At 44.5% G+C, this 18,898-nt stretch overlaps 1 protein-coding gene across 2 annotated transcripts in view; it reads right to left on the bottom strand.

Annotated features, from left to right (window-relative positions):
• TRIM2 (tripartite motif containing 2) overlaps positions 1-18,898 on the bottom strand; it is a 110,100-nt gene that overhangs the window by 87,509 nt on the left and 3,693 nt on the right. Inside the window, exon 1 of one of the 2 annotated variants that reach the window (XM_040331947.1) lies at positions 7,004-7,292. The exons of the other annotated variant lie outside the window; for it this stretch is intronic. The gene's annotated coding sequence lies outside the window, so the exon portion shown is untranslated. Of the gene's footprint in view, positions 1-7,003; positions 7,293-18,898 lie in introns of those variants that run through there. 2 annotated transcript variants of the gene reach the window in all.

Raw genomic sequence — 18,898 nt, 5'->3', positions numbered from 1 at the left:
TTTCTAAATTTGGGCCTCTGTTCCAGCCATGGCTGTACTGTGAGTGACCACAATTGTTGTCTGGGGTGCCGTTACCACCCCGGGCCAAGAGTGGCAGCAGTCAGGTCAAGGTGCTTTGGGTGTTCCCCTTCAGCAGGCAATCAGTGGGAGTTGATCGTCCTGCTGTGCATGCTGGGGAGTAGTACTTAAGGGACAGACGCCATTGGACCGGGGTCGTCGATCCCGAGTCTGTCGTCCCACCACCCCCGTGAGTGGTCCTCCTGCCCGGGGGTGCGTGTTCAAGTGTTCCTGGACCACGTTGGTCCGGGGTTTTGATCTACTAAGTAGGCCCGGTAGTAAGACTGGGTCTACGTTTGCAGCGTGGTCCTGTGCTGTCCCTCCTGAGGGAGGAAGCCACTCGATGAAGAACCTATCTTGGAGAGCACCGAGCATGAGGCTGGTATCTCAGGAGAGGCCTTGAACTTCATCGAAGGATGCACCATTACTGAAAGGCTGAATGATGTTCGCCTGTGAGTTCCAAGTTTCTAAGAAGGTAATCGGGAGAGATCCGGGTGCTTAATCCTGTGTTGAGAGGATTTTGGACCGAACATACCTCCATCTGTGGGAAGGTCTGTGGCAGACACTTTACCAATTTCCGTGCGCCATCTCGGCTGCTAGGCTAGTGAGAGAGGCCTATCCGGGTGCGCAATACCCACTCTGGCTAGAGTGGCGACAAAAGCTGTGTTGCTGGAAGCAGGAGTGTTTCCGGACAGAAGTTGTGCACCTGAACCTGTTACCCTTCCACCTCTTCAACTACTTATTTTTTTTTTTTTACCAAGTTCAGCAAATAAATCAAAGAAAAAGAAGTCTAAAGTGTGGACATTGAACTTTTTCTCAACTCTCATCTGATACCCTAGATGGCGAGGAGATAGAGGTAACATGCCACCCAAAACAATCCAGCAGCTCCTCCGGGGGTAGTGCTACATTTGTATTAAGGGGGTTAGAGGCATAGAGGTCTATGATATTTTTATTGCAGCAAGTTTCTCCATGGGGGATAATTTTCCCTCGCTCCTGTTGAAGACAGACATTGTGGAAAGTCGCTCTACTGGGGACACGTTTTCTCACAGGCCCTCAGTCACCGACACAGAAGGGTCAAATATGGACCTTCCTGATCTGCATACTTGCTCCTGGTCAGAGACTTTAAATATACCTAGTGTAAAATCACACTGTTTTTCGGCACCTTTGGAGCATAAGGAAGCACATACAGCCAACCATAGTGAATGACTATGTGGCAGTACTCAAATGAGCATCGGCATAAACACGGGCATTTGTGTATTACATTCTTCTGAGTGCAGAATTTCCCTGAGTATGGCTGCCTGTACCTCTCTGGACATGAAAAAAAAACACCAGGATTTTACACTAGGCATATTTTAAAGCCTCCAAACATCCGCATGCATGAGGTAGAAAAGTACTTAAGCTAGAATAATAGGCAATTAATATCCTCAAAGTAAAGCCAACAATATTGAAAAGATTTACTTTAAAGTCCAACTCCAAACCACCTTTAATAGGAAAGGATCAATTTTGTGTTTCTATGCGGTCCCCGCTGTTTCATTTGGTCTGTGCCAGAAAAAGCAGGAAGTCATGAAGTATCTCAGTACTGAAAGGCCACATTCATTTGTATGGTGTTGTATACAGATGCGTGCAGAACAAGCATGTGAACGCTGTGCTATTTAACGGTTGAGTAAATGGACACAAAATGTTCAGGTTTGAATCGGAGCTAAAGCTGGCCTGGCTAGTGGAAATTAGACTTTTTCAACTCTACTTATTCTGTTTCACTTGAAAATGACCAACTACTAAGTCATGATCGGCATAAATGAGAATCTTCACAGACATATAAAGCCGGAAATACAAGATTTCTTTCAATTAGTCAGTAAAAATTGTGAGTGAATGAATAAATGAATGAATGAACCTGCAGTGCCAGCTATTGTATTCTCACAATACCCGCACATTGCCTGCATCTGATTGGAGGCAGGTGTTGTTCAGCCAAGAACTTTACATCCAACTCTTGATAACCGTTTGTTGAGCCACGTGGTGAGGACAGGGCCACCCACAGAACGCTTTAGCAGGAATGGACCAAACATTGACTTGCGTTTAGCAGGTTTAAAGTGGTACTTAAGTTAAAGGCGTTGTAAATGCAGAAGGTATTTTTTTTATCTTAATGCATTCTATGCATCAAGATTGCCTTGTGCGTGCAGTAGCCCCCGTAACACTTACCTGAAGTCCCTCTAGATTCAGCAATGTTGCAGGAGTGTCTCGGCTGCCCGGGACTCCCCTCATTGGCCAAACAGCAGCGCAACGCCATTTGCTCCTGCTGCTGTCAAAAGTCAGTCAGCCAGCCAGCCAGCCAGCCAATGAGGAAAGAAAGGGGGTGGGCCGGGCTGCAGCTCTGCTGCGACTCGGGTTAGGTGCCCCCATAGCAAGCTGCTTACTGTGGGGGCACTCAGCAGGAGGGAGGGGCCAGGAAAGCCGAAGAGGGACCAGAGAAGAGGAAAATCTACAGGTATGTAGAACAATTTATTTTTTGGTGAAAAACAAACGAGACTTTACAATCACTTTAAAATGTTTACCTTATAGCATTTCCTGCATTAAGGTAAAAAATGTTTTACTACTTTTTGTTTCCCTCACCCTCCTTAAACACTAAAGCCTCGTACACACACTTAGGCCTCGTACACAAGATAGGTTAACCAGAGGACAACAGTCTGATGGACCGTTTTCATCGGTCAAAACCGATCGTGTGTGGGCCCCATAGGTTATTTAACCATCGGTTGAAAAAAAGCCAACTTGCTTTAAATTTAACCGATAGGTCAAAACCGATCGTTAGTAGGCACAACCATCGGTTAAAAATCCATGCATGCTCAGAATCAACTCGACGCATGCTTGGAAGCATTGAACTTTGTTTTTTTTCAGCACGTCGTTGTGTTTTACGTCACCGCGTTCTGACACGATCATTTTTTTAACCGATGGTGTGTAGGCGCGATTGACCATCAGTCAGCTTCGTCGGTTAACGGCATGCTAGTCTCATGTCGAAAGTGAAGATGTTAATAATAATAATAATAATACGAACATTTTCATTACGACAGAATACAAACGTCAGAAGTGAAGAAATTTGTTGAAAAGTTTTGTATGTATTCTTTTGTTTCTGAGCATGCGTAGTCTTGCTCTTATGAAAATCAGACATTGAGTTCACATCCAACAAAACATTTATAGCCTGCGCATCCAGCTTTTGTTTGACGAAAAAGTGAAATCGGCTGTCAAAAGCACCCTAACAACGAAACCCGAAAAAAATCGGCAGACAACTCGTCGTATGAATTTTTCCCATCCGATATTCGTATCGTGTTTCCCGACTTTAGCCTAGGTTCACACATGTCCGGCTGCCGTTTGCAGTCTGGAGCGTTTTTTTTTCACCTGTTCAGGTGCAAATTTTTACCTGAATTTGAATCTAAACCGGACCCAAAAATTACACAGGATCCTTTTCAAAAATGAACTATGGCTGCCCAAGACATGTGTGAACCGGCTCCATTGAAAGCTGAGAAAACCGTTTCTCTCATGCACCTCACCTGATCGGGTTTGAGAAAGTATGAGGGGGGAGGGGACACGTGCACCTTAAAATGTTTTTATCTTAATTCTAGTATGCATTAAAAAAAAGGTGAAAAAAAAAAAAAAAAACTTCTAAAGCTTCACAACCACTTTAAAGCGGTGTTCCAGCTGAAATGTATTATTTTTTTTTTTTTTAAGTCAGCAGCTACAAACACTGTAGCTGCTGACTTTTAACCACTTAAGGACCGCCTCCTGCACATATACGTCGGCAGAATGGCACGGCTGGGCACATGTACGTCCTGTACTAGTACCCAGCCATGGGTCGCGGGCGCGCTCCCGCAACCCGGTCCGAAGCTCCGGGACCGCGGGTCCCGCGGACCCGATCGCCGCTGGAGTGAGACGATCAGTCCCCGGAGCTGAAGAACCGGGAGAGCCATGTGTAAACACGGCTTCCCCGTTCTTCACTGTGGCGGCTGCATCGATCGTGTGATCCCTTTTATAGGGAGACACGATCGATGATGTCACACCTACAGCCACACCCCCCTACAGTTGTAAACACACACTAGGTGAAACAAAACTCCTTCAGCGCCCCCTGTGGTTAACTCCCAAACTGCAACTGTCATTTTCACAATAAACAATGCAATTTAAATGCATTTTTTGCTGTGAAAATGACAATGGTCCCAAAAATGTGTCAAAATTGTCCGAAGTGTCCGCCATAATGTCGCAGTCACGAAAAAAAAAAAAAATCCCTGATCGCCGCCATAAGTAGTAAAAAAAAAAAAAAATTATAAAAATGCAATAAAACTATCCCCCATTTTGTAAACGCTATAAATTTGGCGCAAACCAACTGATAAACACTTATTGCGATTTTTTTTTACCAAAAATATGTAGAAGAAGAACACGTATCGGCCTAAACTGAGGAAAATAAATGTTTTTTTATATATTTTTGGGGGATATTTATTATAGCAAAAAGTAAAAAATATTGCATTTTTTTCAAAATTGTCGCTCTATTTTTGTTTATAGCGCAAAAAATAAAAACCGCAGAGGTGATAAAATACCACGAAAAGAAAGCTCTATTTGTGGGAAAAAAAGGACGCCAATTTTGTTTGGGAGCCACATCGCGCAATTGTCTGTTAAAGCGACGCAGTGCCAAATTGTAAAAACCCCTTGGGTCATTTAGCAGCATATTGGTCCGGTCCTTAAGTGGTTAATAAGCACACTTACCTATCCAGGGTGCCCGCGATGTTGGCCCCCGAGGCCAATCCATCCATCGGATCATGTGCTGGAGCTGCCATTCGTACTAAGGGAAACAGGCAGTGGAACCTTGCGGCTTCACTGCCCGTTTCCTGTCGCACGGCACTTTGTGAATGGCTGTCTGTCTTCTGGGAGACACACAGGTCCCAGAAGACAGTGAGCCCGATCCCTCAGAAGACAACGCGAGGAGGAGAAGAATCAAGACCACTGCGAAATAGGAACTGGCAGATTAGGACAATCTGCCTTGCAACCGTCATTTCTGGCAAGTATAAAATGTTCAAATTTTTAGGAACCTTTTATGTAATTTTTTTATTTATTTTTTTAGGGTGGGCCTCCGCTTTAAAGTGGTGGCGGGGTGTCAAAAATGCTTGGCTGAGCCCTAACCAAACCTATACGAAGCCTAAAAGTTAGTATGCGTTTAATGTAACGGTTTTGGGAAATGGCTAAATCAACCGATTTAGTTCCGCGTATTGCATATAGTGGAAGTAAAGGAATGTCCACAACAGGTTCTCTTTGCTGTGCTCTTTATTACCCAGCCAGGTAAAAACAACTTGTGGTGAGGAAAGTAAAGTTGAAGAAGAGAGAGAACTGTAGATTCAGGCTTTATGATAAGGAAACAGTCCTGTCCCCAAACATAACACTTCTCTGCGCCACTCCCGCCGGAGTGGGGTTAGCGTACCCTGACAGGCCTCTCTGACTGACCTGGCAGCCGGAGTATCGCTCGGACGATTTCAGGATAAAGTCTCTGCCACAGACCCTCCTTGGTGAGCCTCAGAAAGGTAGTCTCTGCCACAAGCCCCCTTCTGGATTGAATTTTTGGAGATATCCCTCCTTGGATGAGTTACATCTGGATCGTCTTCAACTTGTCGACCAGGTACCGACTGACAGGTGATCAATCCCTCAGTGTCCGGTTACCTCGATCACCAGTGGTTTGTCCAGGCCCTCTTGGACCGCCAGCCTCTCAATGGCGCTCCTCAGACTGACTCCCCACCGAACAGCAGTACAGCTTGAGATCTTCGAAGGTGGGAACCCAGTCACTCACTGGGTCCCCGTCTCTGTTCAGATGCTCCGGGCCAGCATGGCTCCGGAACCAGGAAAACCGCGTGGCACGCACGACCCGGCCAGGTAGGCCATAACGCCGGGGCGCCGTGGTGTCGCCACCCTAAAGGTGGGTGCCACACTGGACGAAGAAAGACCCAGAACCAATGGCGTCTGCCTCATAAATACCCCTGCCTAGCATGCACAGCGAGGACAAACCCTCCTGATTGGCTGCTGGGAAACAGCACCCAAACCTTGACTACACTGCTGCCACCTGCAGCACTGGGGCTGGAAGAACACCCCAGTACAACAGAATGGGCCCACAGCACAGCCGAGCTGAGACAGAAACCTTATTTAACAACAATTTTGGATCAGAGTCACTCTGATCTACCCTTAAATTTAACTAGCACCAGTACTATAAAGTACATAGGCGCTACATATACACAGACACACACCCTCCCCACCCCTTTGTACTTACGTCCATGAGTAATGTCAGTACCCTTGCAGCGGTCCAGGGATTTCAAATATCTCCTCCAATCTGCAGCGCTTGTGGGACAGATCAGTACAATTCCGATTGGTCACAGAGCATCACTCTAATCCATCCTGGAAGCACTGGAGGGAGAAGAGCAGGGATTTCAAACCCCTGGACCATTACAATAGTACTGAGAGCTCATCACCCATGGGGGCAAGTACAGCGGGATCCAGGGGGGAAGATGGTGAGGGTGTATGGGTTAGTTCACCTTTTCCTGAAAAAAAATTAAATAATGAACTAACCCTTTAAAAAGTCCAGCAGTACAGTGCTCCTTTCACTTCCTGATCCCGATTTCCATGTCCGTCATATCCTTACTTCAGCTGAATGTCCTGCCGTCCCCCACAGCTGCCTAAGGAAACATTAATATGCTTTGATCTCAGCTTCGAACGCAAAGCTGCTTTACCACCCCATATAGATCATTATGAGTACAATACTACAAGGCACAACAAAAACATACATAGCTATACCATGTGCTGAAACTTGTCTCTGAATATTGTAAACAAACATTCATGCCTGGGTGTACCACCTAAAATATGCCATGAATGCTCACTGTCCGCCCACAAGTCATGATTTCATAACCCTGAAACAAAAAGCGTTCCTTACCACGGAGCACAGCAATGGGGTGTCTGCGGCTGTCCCCTGACAGGCTCTTGTTTACATGTGTGTACATACACCGGGGCTCGTCCTGTTTATCCCTGTCCAGATTTGTCATCGGTGACCCAGCACACTCCAGTGACACGGGAGGCTGAGCTAATACATACCACTCACATTATTAAAAATAGACGACACTTTCCCTCCCAGATTTTCTCTGGGAAACCGAAGCAGAATTAGTTAAAAACGGAGAGGCAAACAGAAAGCTGAAGGGACGTGCTTTTCTTGGCTTGTTCGTGCAGTATGAAGTCATATGTTGTCTCGTGTAATGCATCTCATTCTTTCATTTCTGGTGCAATGGAATGGTTAAACTAAAAACATGTGTGACAGCGCTGTGCAGGAGGTATAGATGTCAACTCGTGTGAGAGCAAGTCTTACCAAGGACTAGAGAATGTGTGTGTAACCTAATTGTTAGCCTGGGGAATTAGGATTTAAAAAAGGTACAAAACTAATTTAATACAAAGTCCTGTGCTACTACTCATACAAGGCTTTGTAGTAGAAACAAGTTAATTGCTTCAATTTACCATGCATATTGATTTTGGGGCGGGGCTTATAAAAGTATAAACGTATTGCCATTTTTATATTCAACATGCTACGACTAAGGCTGTTGCCGAAACGCGTTTTTGCTTGTCACTTTTTGTAACCAGCCACAAAAAAAAATAAAAAATAATAATAATAATAATAATAATAATAATAATAATAATAATAATAATAATAATAATAAAGCGTATATTGGTTTGCGCAAAAGTTATAGCGTTTACAAAATAAGGAGTAGTTTTATACCATTGTTATATATATTTTTTTACTAGTTATGGCGGCGATCTGTGATCGTTATCGTGACTGCGACATTATGGCGGACACATTGGACACTTTTAATGCCATTTTGGGACCACATATATACAGAGATCAGTGCTAAAAAAAAAACGCACTGCATAACTATATAAATGTGACTGGCAGGGAAGGGGTTAACCAGTAGGAGACGGGGAAGGGGTTAAGTGTGTCCTAGGGAGTGATTCTAACTGTGTGGGGGCGTTGTTTACTGTGACACGTCACTGATCGCTGCTCCCGATGAGAGGGAGCAGACAATCAGTGTTGTGTCACTAGGCAGAATAGGGAGATGCCTTGTTTACAAAGGCATCCACCCATTCTGTGACACCAGCGGACATTGAGACCACGGGTCCCGGTCACGGAGACCACAGCGGGCACACACGCCCGCTAGGTGTCAGGTTCAAAGCAACGTATATTATTATTATACAGGATTTATATAGCGCCAACAGTTTGCGCAGCGCTTTACAACATCGGGGAAAACAGTACAATTACAATACAATACAGGAGGAATCAGAGGGCCCTGCACGTTAGAGCTTACAATCTAGAAGGGAGGGTCAAGTGGAACAAAGGGTAGTATCAAAAATACGTTGCTTTGCCTGCCCATGCCATTCTGCCAACGTAAATGTGCATGAGGCAGTCGGCAAGCGGTTAATGAGGATTGGTGTAAGTGAACTATCGCTGGCCCGTGGGAGGAGTGGACTACAGTACCAACCAAGAGGTGTAAAACTGAAAAGCAAGGAGGAAGGGGTAACCAGGTGTTACATGGGTACTTTAATTTTTATGCCCACCAAATGTCATTCCATACAAGGAATAAAAAGTTTGCCAATCACCTGATGCAACATGTAGTCTGTCATATAGAGTAATCCAGTATAATGGCCTCCAAGCTGCCGTCCATTGTTTAGGTGCCATAGCACGGGTCCCACAGTGCCATCTTCCCCTCTGACATCAGGGGCACAGCTGCCTTGTCTGGTTTGTTGCAGGCACCCCCCCCCCCCCCCCCCCCCATGACAAGCGAGGTATAACAATTTCTTTCCCGTAAGGCCCGCAATTCAGCACTAGAGTGGCGAGTAACACATTCATTTGCATATGAGCGTGTTCTGACATGTTCTAACTTGCACTAGCCTGGGTCACAGACCCGTTGACTCGTTACAGAGTAGTAGAAGAAATAAAACGTGTGCGTTGCACTGTTGATGGAAAAGGAGCGACAGGAATCTGGAGCAGTGAATCAATATAAAATTTTGCGTGAAAATTGGCAAAAGTGAGTAAAATTTCAGCTCTGTTACAACAGGCTTATGCTGAAGATTCTAGGAAGAAAATCGAGAGTTTATGAATGGCATAGGTGGTTTCCTGCCCAGGCCAATTTTCAGCTTTCAGTTCTGTCACACTTTGAATGACAATTGCGCGGTCATGCTACACTCTACCCATGACATTTTTCGTTTTTTTTTTACACATAAATAGAGCTTTCTTTTGGTGGCATTTAATCACCACATTTTTTTTTTTGCCCACAAAAAAAAAAAAAAAAAAGAGAAGGATGGGAATCCTTCACCGATGTGCGCTGATGAGGACACACTGATGGGTGGCTATGATAGGCGACACCAATTAGGAGGCATGATTGGCAGCGCTGTTGGGACTGCACTGATAATCAGGACACTGATAATCCCTTAAGACACAGCTGATCACAGATTGGGGTAAAGAACCGATCACAGCAGTCCTTTACCACATGATCAGTTGTGTCCAATCAAAGCTGATCAAGACGTAAACACAAGCCGGTTATTGGAAGGATCAGTCTCATTTAGGAGTGAAGGTCCACTTACCTCACTCCAGTCACAGGCTAAGGCCCCTTTCACATGCGTGGACCGTATGTCCGCATTTTCATCCATCCGTTGCGGATGAAAACAGGACATACATTGGTCCCTATGAGATTGCGGGTGTCAGCGGATGACGCGGAAAGACAGGGCGGTCCCTGCACAGTGTGCGGGGACCGCCCTGTCAGCCGACGGCTCAGTGGGGATTTTACGGAAGATCCCCGCTGAGCTTTACGGACACGCGGAGGTGGATCATTACTGATCCGCCCCATGTGAAAGGGCCCTAAGGTGGTCCTTGACATCTGAACTGCAATGAACGGTAAGGTTGGGGACCTGGCTGTACCGTCTGGATACTGACTGAACAGAATTACACATTTTAAAGAGAAGATTGGATTGTACCCACCTTGGCATTTCAACTGTGAACTCAGCCGACTGGCAACACTATGTTTTATTAAACCCAATGCAGGATGATCCAGCAGACATCCCACACCACTTTTGGACAGATATGCAGCCTCTTGTTACAGGTTTTTTTCTAATCAACAGGCATCATGCGCCAAGAAATGGTGGAGCCCCCGTCCCTGTACATGACAAGGCTGAAGGACACGTAATTCAGGAAAGCAGCTTTCAGTACATTTACTCCGAATCAAGCTTGTTTTCTGACATTGCTAACAGGTTCTATATAAGAACACATTCCAAAGTAGTTTCCTGGGACTTTAAACAAGTTCTGCAGCATGCTTTTGTATCAGGTATGTAACGTAGATTGCTATGAAAACAAAACTGCAAAATCAGCATATATATTTATCAATGAAACATGAATCATGAGTGGCATGCTTACTGCTGTATATATATAAAAAGATGTATGTATATAATACACTAACAAACATGCCAATGTAACTCCTATTTAGAAGAATGTATTTGACTGAGAGGTACATAAATCCTTGTTATTGTTACATTGGGAGATCAGCATCTCTAGGGTAAAGTATGCCATAGCAATGCTAGCTACTGATGTGTCACATTCACAATAATGGATGTAACAGTTCATTTTTCACTGTTTCTTTCCACATCTATTAGAATCCAAACCACTGGAATTACAAGCCTACAAAGACTGAAAGTACAGTAATTCTTGAACTTATAAACCAAAAACGGACATTAAAACATCAGAGGGCCATTATACTCTTAGACACAATCTCATCTCTAATGCCGCGTACACACGATCGGAATTTCCGATGAAATAAAATCCAATGTAATTTTCTGTCGGAATTCCGATGAAGCTGACTTCCATCAGTCTTACACACTGTCAGACTAAATTCCGACCGTCCAAAACGCTGTGACATAAAACACTAAGACGAGCCGAGAAAAATAAAGTTCAATGCTTCCGAGCATGCGTTGACTTGATTCTGAGCATGCGTGGTTTTTTTTCTCTGTCGTAGTTGCACACAGACGAATGAAAATTCTTAGTGTTTTTTTTCCCCCTCCGATCGGAAAAAAAATAAAAAACATGTTCTATTTCTAAACACCAATGGAAAAAAAGTCAGATGGGGCCCACACACGATCAGACATTTTTCCATCGAAAATTCCGATCGTGTGTACGTGGCATAAGGCTAGGTTCACACATGGACAGCTTCTGAGGAGCAATCCACGGTGGGTCTCCTTTCTGAAGATGGCCAAGAAAATGCTGTCAGATTTCAAAATGCACATGGAATGGAACCAACATGGCGCAACCGTGATACAGTCCTATTAAAATGGGTGAGTTTCACAGGCTGCCAACTTGGTATGCAGCATTAAAATTGCTGCAGCCGGTTGTGTACACCTTCTTCCAGCTGTATTGTAGCTTTTAGGCAGGCAGTTGGAGGGTGGTAAAACCACAGCTCAACCACCTGTTTTCACCATCCCTTGGCTGACTATGTGAAAGAGGTCTTACTGCTGATTGAAAACAATAGACTCTCTCTGCAGCACCGATTGGTAGTCAGAGGTCATATGATCTCACCTGCCTAGGCAGGAGAAGAACAGCTTTTTTTTTTAACTCAATGTGATTATGTAAAGCGGACTTGTATCCAAATGATTAGTGTGAATTAAATGAAAGGCAATACAGTATTTCACCAAACACAAATGCGCTCATACACTACACAGCTTTTTCCAACCATACGGCTCATTTTTGATTACTTCCAATGCAACCGCATATCATAGGAAAATTACTAAGCTGCCAGGAAAGTCTGGCGTCAGTCCACAGCAAATGATCTCCATTTTTCCGGTTTCTCTTTGACTCTGATATATGACAAGTAAATAAAAAAAATGTAAATGTTTCCCCTAGCAATTAATTTCCTACCTATAAAATGTAATGTTCACATTCCTGCATGCAAGCATGTATTAAATGAAACCTGGAAAATGGAAGCCCTCTATACTTATTCCTGAGTGCTGTCCGAAAGGGTTGCTTGCCCCAAGAGTCCCCTGCCGAGCACCTACCAAGAGGCTCTGGGATAGCACCAGTCTGAGATGCTTGCCTTTGGCAACTGTCACAAGGATTTCTGAGACGCTAAACAGATTTTCAATGCTTAAAACACAGTTCTCACATCCTCTGAAGTCATGATTTATTGCTTGGAGAAAGGTGACCAGCATTTCTGAATGCTGGTGGCCCTGGAGTGCCTTAAAAGGTTTAGCAACACACCCGATTAGTGGCACATCTAAGCGAGATGGTCCTGCCTTTCACAGAATGTAAAACAAAAAATGTTTTTTGTATACTTTTGAATACAGTAGTTCAAAAATAGATCAAGTTATTTTTTCCCGTCTGTGTACCATTGGTGAAATTTCCCTTAATTTCCTGTTTCAGACACACAATAGAAAGTTAGAAAAAATATCCCCGAAGTGAGGGTAATTACCAGGGCTCAAGTCCTGCGGGAACGGAGTTCCTGCACTTTTTTCACAGCAGGAACGCAGTTCCCTTTGCAGGACTAGAGCAGCTGAGCCAATCCTTCACTAAGCGGCGATGCCCAGCTCGAGTCACTGTCAGGGGCAGGCGAACCTTAGTAATCCTTTGTTACTGGCCGCTTCTTGTATATGAATTCATCGGGTAGTGTGCGGGTATTCCGTAACTTCCTCAATGTCTCCTGGGAGACTTTGTGGAGATTTGCCGCGAATTATCAGGGGATTTAGAAAGAACTTGCTTTAAAAAAAAAAAAAAAAACATGCGTTTTAGTAATTATGCATATGAGGGTATAATTTTTTATAATTTTTTTGGTGGGGGAGTGGATCTTGGGTGGGAGTTCCCACACTTTCTCCCCCAGGACTTGACCCCTGGTAATTACCATAGATGAAATGAAATCCGGCCAATGAATTTCAAACCATCTATGGGTAGGCTGGTTGTACACAAGTCGATCATCCAGTGGATTTCTGTACAAGCAACCTGTTAGTTTTTTTGCTTGATAAGTGCCGCCAGCTATAGCCGGCAACACCAAACCTTTTATTCTGATGGTGGGGAACTCTCCCTGCTGTCAAAATACAATAGTTTTGAGGGAGGGAGGGATTCCCCAATCAGCACAGTGTGTGTGGATGTGGGAATCAAATCATTTATTCAAAGTACATCATCTATGGCCTGTAGTTTCTCATTTTTTTCCCTCAATGAAAATGGTTACAAAATATAAAACAGGGGTGAGTCGTGGGGACACAGACAGTAGTAAAAAAAAATTTAAACATTGTCTAACCCAGGTGTGTCCAGCCTGCTTCCACATGCAGCCCAAAACAACTGTAAATTCGGCCCCCCCCCCCCCCAAAAAAAAATGTAAACCTAGTAAAAAAAAAAAACACAGATTTTTTGTTGGAAAAATGCATTTAAACTTAGCGAACGCATGCAGAAATATTTGACAGTGTCCCTTTCTGGATTGTTATAAGTTTTATCTTCCCAAAGAAAAATATCCCACTCGTCACAATCACACCTTATTCATGTCATCAATTTTCAGCAGCACCTATATTTGCAAGCAACCATTTTCAAGGATGAAGCATGGGCAACAATAGAACCAAAATATCTTAGGAGCACCTTGAGAATTGCTACTACATCCATTGAACCAGATACTGATGCATTACTTTATCAAAAGCAGTGCTAAATATTGCAAAGTTTTATGTTGCTCTCTTTTACCTTTATAATTTATATTGTACTGTTACCAATTCTAACAAGTAATCAGAAAGTCACTATGCGGAAGGTAAAAACCATGCTGTGGTGAGACCATCTAACCCAGCTTTGGTTTAGGGGCCATCAACCCAGTACACTGGACATAATTCTTCCTACAATAGTTTTTTGTGTTCACATACACTGCTAATTGATGGTATACTGTAGTGTAACAAACTTCAGAAATACAATATACAGTTGAACCTCGGATTACGAGCATAATCCGTCCCAGGAATATGCTCGTAATCCAAAGTACTCGCATATCAAAGCAAGTTTTCCCATTAAAGTCAATGGAAACAAAAATAATTTGTTCCGCATTGACTTCAATGGGATGCAATACCGAATGCGGCCAGAGGTGGGGGGCCACCAGAGAGCCTCAAAACGGGTACTGCAGGCCAATGTTCGGCTCCTGTGCCCCCGTACCTCAGGCCAAATGAGGTACTGCAGGCCTAGAATTCTGCGCGTCTTGCGAGTCAACACTTGCAAACCGAGTCAGAATAAAAAAAAAAAAAAATATCAAAACGCTCTCAAACCAAGTAACTCTTAAACCAAAGTTCCACTGTACAAACACCCTCATAGGGCTTACAGTTTTCCAGTTCAGAGTTCAAACTGACCAACAGCTGAACCTTTACTGGGTTTCACACAACATATTCATATTGTAAATAAGAAAGAGGAGGTTGAAACATCACTGTGGACTCATTGACTTTTTCAGCTAATAGCTCCAAATAGACTGCCCAGTCAGATGAATTGAGCTACTCATGAGAAATTCCCTGGAGTGATGCTGAACTTCTTCCATCTGAATGGAAGTGCATGGATTAGTAACCTGGGTCTTTGTGCGTGAAAAGAATGGTACGGGGGCCGATTTCTCATTGTATCCTCCAGTGAGCACAAGGGTATCAAAAGTTCACACAGAGTAATATATGCAAGCTCTTGAAATAAAGGCATGCCATGTTTTACATTTTCACACAAGCATATATAGAGGACTTGTGCATTATGTAGCCTTTCAGTGGCTATGAATGGTAAACTACAGGTCTCAAGGCAGACATAAAGCTACAGATAATACAATGTATACACCTGTAGCAGGTTGCCTATGGTTTATTGATTAGACAGTGGCTGACCCAGGCTAGGGAAGGGGTTAATGTTATGTCCTCTATTCCCAGGCTTTTTTGGGCCCGGGCTATCTGCCCTGCATTATAAAAAAGGGGGAAGGCCGGGTTCCCAGAGTCCCACTCTGATCGCTGCAGAGACGAGAGGAGGACTGCTGCGTCTTGCAGTCCATCGGTAGGCATTAGGAGTCCAAGGATTCACCAAGCGTGAACTGCCTTGTGTAGGTATGCCTGGGCAGCCTAATAGAAATAGTTAGGGAAGTTCTATTGCTAATGTTCATGTTGAACTGTATCATGAAAATATTTTGTGTAAAAGTTGCATCAACTGTTCTGAGTCTGGTCTGAAGTCATTTAAAAGGGTGCATGATGGTTCCTGGCGTATGAAAAAACTAAAGTCAGTAAAGCACATGTGGGGTATAGTTACATAGTTAGTCAGGTTGAAAAAAGTCCATCCAGTTCAACCATAAAAAATAAATAAATAAATAAATAATAATAACATACAACCCCATATACCCAACTCCACACCCACAGTTGATCCAGAGGAAGACAAAAAAAACATGACGCAAAGCCATTACAAAAAGGTCTACTCAGCAAGATAAGGAGTAATGCAGTTGCTATGGGTAACCAACTAGTGCAAGGTACTTTACAGCCAGGGTGGTACCAGGGGTAGACGACAGGTCCCCCAGTACTGAGGAAGTGATTTGGCTCCCTCTCCAGCGGTAGGTTTCCCAAAGCAGCCAAAACTGAACCCACGTTACAGAAACCTATAGCCTGGCCACATGGTATGGGAAGAAAGGATTTAACAGGTACGCGATGAGGTACACGCTAAATGCACGGCAGGACCCCATTCTGTTACTGGGAGTGAGATAACAGAGGTACGCTCACGCTGTACTGGTGGAGAGGGCACAGGCTCAGCAGTGTCCTTACGAATTGCATCATACATTACGCAAGGTGTGTAGTGAGAAGTAACAGCATTTTTCAGAGGAACGCTATACTTTTATTACTGCACACAGTGGCATGGCTAAACTCTAAGTCAGAGAACTTTCCTAATATTTTATTCTCACATGCCCGTAGTCCCTGCCCGGCCTGGGCATTGATGTACATGAGGAAAGATCCCCCTGATGCAGGGCAAGTGGTCCTGCCTACACTTATTTGTGTTTTGCTGATCCAGGCATTTATTTTTGGGTGCACACTGTCCTCAACATAAGTACCACTCGGTGCATCACCCAGCCTCAAAGAACTTTATAGGCCGACAGTAGTGGGGCTTGATTTTATGGGACCAAACTTGCACAAGAACCTTTTTCAAAATTGCGCTATGCTGACTTGCATTGTGCAAAATAGGCACCATTAAAACAATGTGTTTTCTATTGTCACGTGATTCTGTGTGACCCTGACCCCCACATAGACCACTTTACTACTTCTATTCAATTGCTTCACAGTGGTTGTAACTACAAAAAGGTCAGTGAGGGCTTTATTTAGTAATAATATTTACTGCTTGTTAAAGCGGAGTTCCACCCAAAAGTGGACTTCCGCTTAATCCACTCCTCGCCCCCTTAGGGCTCTTTCACACGTCCGTTCAGTTTTTCAGATCAGTTTTTTTTTCATCAGTTGATCCGTTTTTCCATCAGTTTTTCGTCAGTTTTGCGTCAGTTTTTCCATCCGTTTTTTTTTTTTTTTTGGGGGGGGCTTTTTACATAGAAAAACGGATGTTAGCGGAACGGATGATAAACGGATCATCCGTTTTTCGTCCGTTCCGTTTTTTAGACGGAAGAAAAATAGGGTTTTCTTCCGTCCAAAAAAACGGAACTGAACGCAGACGGATGCTAACGGACGTTAGCGGATGCTCATCCGCTAACGGACGCTAGCCCATAGGGAAGCATTGCGGTCCGTTAACGGACGTCCAAAAAACGGACGAACGGAACGGACGTGTGAAAGAGCCCTTACATGCCACATTTGGCATGCAATTTTCTTGGGGGGGGGGGGGGGAGTGGGGAATTCAGGAGGAGTGGGACTTCCTGTTCCACTTCCTCCTTCCGCCCAGGGACCACTAAGGCAATACATCAGATCGCCTTTTAGCGGCCCCTCCCTGTAGGCGATCACTTGGGACACGTGACAGGCGATCGCCTGTCCACTCAGGGAGTGCTGCGCCGTTCGTGCATGCGCAGTGAGTGCCCAGCCGTGAAGCCAAAAGCTGTCACAGCCGGGTGCCTACAGTGAAGGGGGGGACCGGAATGAAGCTCCCGGCGGCACGTCGCTGGACCGTGGAACAGGCAAGTGTATGTTTATTAAAAGCCAGCAGCTACACTTTTTGTAGCTGCTGACTTTTAATAAACATAAAAAAAAAAAAAAAAAAAAAAAAGGCCAGGACAATGGAAACACCCACAAAGTGACCCCATTTTGGAAAGAAAACACCCCAGTCATTGGACGGCGTGATCACGTGGTAAAGAGCCGCTGTCAATACAGGCAGGTTGCATTACCAGTAATAAATGGGAAATTTTTAGATAATATATACACACACATGGGCGGACTGACAACTCATGGGGCCCTCGGGCAATAGGAGATTATGGGGCCCCCCAGGCAATAGATTATGGGGCCACACAGTATATACACACACACACACACACACACACACACACACTGAGAAGGTACTGGAGAGGCGGGGCAGCTATAATCTTGGGATTTTTAGACCAAAAGGGACAGATGTAAAAAAAAAAAAAAAAAAATGGATTTTTACATACTGTCCCCAGTTTTTCTGAGGCTGGCAACCCTGATGGGGCCCTCTAGTGGCATGGGGCCCTTGGGGTGTAATGCATGTAACCAGAACATATAGTCTACAGCTCGAGTCAGGTAAACACATTGGGGTATGCACACCACAGTACAAAAGTTAATGCGGTACAGCAAACGGTTACCAAGGGTAATGAAGGTTTCACAAGCAGCCGGTCATAAGTGTACACATGTGGCAGGTGGGATAGCCTCTTGCAGGAAGAGTTGTTGTCGGCACTCTCTCCGTGAGCAGGAGCCACAACGGGAGCCGTTCAGCACCACAGCGGTCCTACCTGTGCTCAGTTATGGAAGAGTTAAGCGAGTGCGCGCATGGAGCCCACACTAGGCACACAGCAGGGCTCTATTCTGTTACTGGGAGTGAGGAAGTGGAGATACGATGGACAGGTAGAGAGAGCATTGGTTCAGGGTGTTCCTTCAAATTGCAGTGACCATAGTGGTGTACATTAACATGAGTTAACTAGAGTTCAGTCATCTGCTCAAGTAAATGTACCTCATGTGTAAGGCAGTAACCCTGTTCAAGGTACCTAGCAGAGCCCAAAAGAACCCACCCTGGGTTAGGCCTCCTATGTGACCCACACTTGGGGCCCAAGGAGGAGGGAAACATGGAGGTGTCACCCGCCTGCCCCCTTACATGCACACTACTCAAATCAAGCCACGTGAGCAGTGCCGTTGAATGAAGTAGTGTGCAGGAGAACATGCTGGACCTCTGGAGACCCAGGGGGTGCATAGTATGGGAGAACAGCAGTCTTCAATGTGCTGCTACCTGCTGACATATTATATATGCAGCCTGACTGCATTACAGTAACAAATATAGAGGGTTCCATTAGGCTTTAAAACAGACCCTCAGGTTTACTGCGACTATTTCCTTTACTAAAAAATGTACCCACAGTGAGCATTGCATAAACTGTGTGTAGCGTCAGTTACATAGCACATACAGTGCTGTGTTCCGGCAGTCAGACAGTGACTTCTTGTCCCATTCCTGGAACAAAATCAACTCTGGCTTACCCATTCACAGGAAGCTTTGTATTTTATGAATCAATGAAGGTTTCCTGATTGGCAGAGTTTAAGAGAGAGGAGGGCAGGTGATGTTACAATCTCCAGCTCAACAAATCAGAGAAAGGCTTGCATTCGCTCATGAAATACAAAGCTTCCTGTGAATGCCTGC

The sequence above is a fragment of the Rana temporaria genome, chromosome 1 (assembly GCF_905171775.1).
Source record: "Rana temporaria chromosome 1, aRanTem1.1, whole genome shotgun sequence".
Taxonomy (NCBI): domain Eukaryota; kingdom Metazoa; phylum Chordata; class Amphibia; order Anura; family Ranidae; genus Rana; species Rana temporaria.
This window is presented reverse-complemented; position numbering and strand designations above follow the sequence as displayed.